Source organism: Triticum aestivum, chromosome 4A (genome assembly GCF_018294505.1).
Source record: "Triticum aestivum cultivar Chinese Spring chromosome 4A, IWGSC CS RefSeq v2.1, whole genome shotgun sequence".
In the NCBI taxonomy this organism is placed as follows: domain Eukaryota; kingdom Viridiplantae; phylum Streptophyta; class Magnoliopsida; order Poales; family Poaceae; genus Triticum; species Triticum aestivum.
In genome coordinates, this window is record NC_057803.1 from 265,669,279 (window position 1) to 265,674,289 (window position 5,011).

Genomic DNA, 5,011 nt, shown 5'->3' on the forward strand with positions numbered 1-5,011 from the left:
ACCGTCCATGCCCCGCCCGGCCCTGGACCCACTCACCTCCCGCCACCGGTGTCGTGCCGCCCCGAACCTCCTCGTCGCCGGTGTCGTGCCGTGGCCCAAACCTCCCCGCTGTCGGTGCCCCGCCCCACCTCTCCCACACCGGCCGGGACCCCCGCCACCGGTGCCCTATTCGCCTTCGGCCCCATCAACAGCAGGCGCCGGAACATCCTCAACAGCGACGAGATCGACCGCCTCCCGAGTCGCGTGCCCCCGCGTCCCCTTCCGGCGACCGGCCCGCCCCCCAACTTCTTTTGAACTTCTCCAACCTCCTCCCTAGTCTTGAGCTTTGAGTCCAGGCCCCTGCAGCAAAAAATCAGCATCCACTCCTATGGAAATTCTTCTCCAAAATCTTCTAGTGGCGAGTGTTCTTCATGTTTTGCACTTCTGCCCAGCTTCTTTTGAACTTCTGTTTATTTCATACCTAGTGAATTTGCCTTGAAATTAGACCATCCATATATACCTTCAGATTAGTAAAATAGTTTGTCTACAAACTGGTACTACTGTTAGCTACGTTTACATAATTCTTAGATGGTTAGTTAGCCTAAATCAGTAGGCACCAAGATCAAAAATTCTGAAACTCTACACACTCCTCTAGCGGATAGCAAGGGATGCTCTAACTGAAACTCGAAACTCAATTGTGCCGCGAGTGCCTAACTATGTTCGTCGATGCAGCTCTCATCACAAACTCTTTGTTTGCCTTGTGAAAACGATGGAGATGTGGGCATCCAGTCGCGGAGAGATGTGCGGAGCGCTGCATTCCGTCATCGTCGACCCCGCGGCCGTGGGCAACCACGCAGCTGATGTAGATACATCCTGAGCGGTAGTGCTATTCTATTGTCCGCATTACAGATATATGGTTGGTGATTTGTCACTTGTTAAATTACATGATGAGATGACATGAGTTGTGGAAAAGGAGCGAGCAGGACACAATAAAGATGATGTATTGACTTCATTTTTGGGACAGTTTTGAAATGTGTTTGGGTCAATTTCTTCTTTATTTTCTCAGCCACTGTCTTGTTCTTGCTCATTTTGTTGAAAGATGGTCTTGTGTTCTATGAAGATGTGAACAAAAAAGATGTATTCACAACAAAGAACACAAAGATGTTGTGGTGATGCAAAGTCCGCCCCAGCATCTGTAGTTTTCCAGATTGCTATGAATATTTTTGTAATCTTAACGGTGGCGTTGAAGCAATTTATTTCTGTAGATGTATAAAACTTGTTCGATTCATGGTGAACAAAAACATGTTGCTACATGTCGAGTGTTCCTGACTTGAGCGTGTATTTTCTTTTGATTTATGTGGCATTATATATGAGGTACTGTGGTACTGAGGTTTGGCTGGAAATGAGTGAGGGAGTTAACTTGTTTGAGCCTTGGACTTGTTGCTGCATCTTTCTAGTAGCATCATGGTACCAGCATTTTCTACATTGATGTTTCCTCTCTACTAGGCGGTGTGATGTTTTAGGAACAAACTTTGTTGCAAAACACAACAAAAATTGTAGATAAAATGACTCAATTGCAGCCCACTCTTTTTGCACCTGCAGTTTTGTTGGTTTTGCACCGAGATGTTATTATGCTACAATTCTTTCGAAAGTTCGAAGATGACAATTATAGAAATTGGATGAATGCTCTGTTGTGCTTGTACTACTGTGCTAAAAATTTGCTTCAACTTTTTGGTGAAGGTCAAAATATTGTGCTCGAGAAGGTCAAGTGTGTTATGTGTATCTCAGCAAGTTCAAAAAAAATTAAACACACAAGGGAAAACATGGGAGATTTGCGATTCTTTTAGAACTTCAATTGACAAACAAATTTAAAAGGAGCACAAACAAAAAATAAGCCTAGAAAATTCACTTCAAAAACATCAACAAGATAAAGGATGTTCTCTTTGTTCTCGAATGCAAAAACAAAATTTTAAATAAAAAGGGGATGCAGTATATGCATTTTCTAAAAAGAAACCAAGAAGTTTGAATGAAAAAAAAGAAACCAAGAATTTTGGATGAAACTAACGGAGTAGTACAATGTTAATAAAAAATTCAGTTTTCTCTCATTATTAAAAGAATAAAACCAAGAAGTTCAAATTTTTAGAACAAAGAAGTTTGAAAAAATCTTATTTTCCTCATTACTAAAAGAATAAAAACCAATAAGTTCAAATTAAAATAACGAATGAACACTATGCATACAAAAAACCACACATTGTTCTTGTTTCTAGAAAAAAATATTCATGAAAAAATTGTTCGATGTATAGTTAAAAAACATTTTTTTTCTAAAAATAAAAGTCAGAAGTTCGAAATAAAATAACAAAGAATTTTGAAATTTATAAAAATTAGAATAACAGAGCATTCCATTTCCTGTTAAACCGAGAAGTTCTAATTAAACTAAAAAGGAGTTCAATTGTAACAAAAAATTGGATTTTTTTGTTCCTAGAAATATAACCAAGAAGTTCAAATTTTAAAAAAAAGTACCACGATATTTCTATACGAAGAACAAAATAAGGACCATCTAAAATAATGTAAACTCTCAAAGTTCATATTTAACAAATTGGAGAGTTCGATAATAATGAGAAAACAAAAAAGAGACACATACGTTTGTACAAAAAAAAAGCTCATGGATTTCCTATCTTTGGAAAATGGATTTTCCTCATTTGTAAAATAATCAAGAAGTTCAAATTTAAATTTTTATCATTTCAAAAACTATACAAAAACATGGATTTCCCCGTTTCTAGAAAAACTTAGATTTCTAAATTTTTAAGACAAATAAGTCCAATGTTTATGACAAACCCCAAGAAGGTGAGACACAAAAATACAAAGCATCTCAACAGAAATTTATATAAAAATGATTTTATCTGTTAAAAAACCCTAGAAGTTCAAAATCGAAAAAATGGAGCAGTTTGATAGTTATAAAATACAGGTTTCCTCATTATTAAGGAATGAAAAAACAAGAACTTCAATTTTTTAAAATAGAGCGGTACAAAATTCATAAAAAAGGATTTTCACCGTTTCTTACAAAAAACTCTAGAAGTTCATATTTAAATAACGGGTCATTTCAATATTTATAAGAAAACTAGGATTTTTCCATTACTACAAGGAAATAAACCAAGAAGTCCAAATTATGAAAATAGAGAAGTTCGACATTTATAAAAAAAACTCAGATTTTTCCTTGTTACTAAAGAATAAAAATGACGAAGTTCAAATTAAAAAAGAGGAGTAGTTCGATGTATACGGGAAACTCAAATTACTATCGTTTCTAAGAAAAAAAATAAAATATGAAGTTCAATTCACAAAAAAAATGTTTGATGCTTATTTAAAATCATATTTCCTTTTTCAGAATATGACTAAGAAGTTGAAATTAAAATAACATAGAAGTTCGAAGTATATAATAAACTCAGATTTGTTGCAAGAAGTTCATGTGCACCACATTGCACGGTTCAGAATTTATATTGCGGGACATCCAACCTCCAATTACATGTTTTAAAATGGCAAAAAATAACGTCAGACCTTCAATTGCGTGTAATTCGACGTATACACAAAAAGCGACAGAAGTTCATAGTGAAAACAACGAGAAGTTCGAGTACTGCAAAGAATGCATTTCAGGTGACAATAAAAGTATAAAAAAATAAAAAATTAAAATGTTTGTTGAAAGAAGTTCAAGTGCTCTGTCCGGAGAAGTTCAAAATTTTTTGCGAGAGAGGTTCACCTTGTATTTCCATATTCGATTTGTTCTGTATAAAAATCGAATACAATTCTTTACTCAAAATATGAAAAGGTGAAGTTCAAATTGAAATAACAGAGAAGTTTGGAGTTTATTAAAACATAGGATTTACCTATTAAAAAAATAAAAACACAAGCTATTTTTTGCACTTTCAAAAACAACTCATATACGAAAAAATGGTTGCTAGAAGTTCAAGTGCTCGGCGTGGAAAAGTTTAAAATATTCTTGTGAGAGAGCTTCACCGTGTATTTAGATGTCGAAAATACAAAAAAATATATGTTGTTTTTTGTGTTTTAAAATAATTCTCTCAAACCAGAGAGAAGTTCAAAGTGATAACGATCGAAAGTTCACGTACTACATGGTGTGTATTTCATATAATAAGAATACAATAAAGTGAAACTGAGTGAAGTTCAAACAGACATGTCCCAGAAGTTCAACTACTTCATGCAGTGCAAAAACAACACATCAAAAAACAGCACGTCAAAAAACAGCACGTCAAAAAACAGAGTGAAGTTCAAACAAACATGCCCGAGAAGTTCAACTACTTCACAAAGTGCATTTTTGTTTGCGATGAATGCATAAATCATGATCTCGCCATTTTCTAATTTACCTCAAAACGACAGGAATATCATTTGTGTAAGTTCAAGTCCTCGGTCGGAGAAAGTTAAAAAATTTACTATGAGAGACGTTTGTACAAAAGGAATATTATTTGTGTAACACTAACGAATGGATGAGAAAATTACAAACAAAAATACGTCATAGAACTTCAACGTGAAAACAGCAGGAAGTTCAACTACTACTCTGAATGAATTTTAGATGAAAAACTTTTAAAATCGTCGTGAGTATGAAAAGATGATCAACATGGGAAACTTGTGTGTTTACAGCAGCTTTCCATCGGTATATCACCTGCTCAATTCCGGGGAATGGATGGAGAGCTACTTGCAGTGGATGACGATCTACGAGAAAAAAACACGTGAAAAACAGAGTGAAGTTCAAGCACACACGCTGAGAAGTTCAAGTTCTTCACGTGGTGCATATTCGAAGAATCAGTTTCACGATAAAGGCAGAATGCATGATCTCGCCGTTTTCGAAATTACTTGAAAACGGCCAGGATTCAGAGAAAACCATCAACATGAAAAAGTTTCGACTTTTCCGTAGCTTTTCAGCGGTATATTATTTGCCCCATTCCGATAAAGTTTGTAGAAATTACCGCAAAAATACGTTTTTAGCCATTTTCAAAACTGACATAAAACCGTAACGAATTAG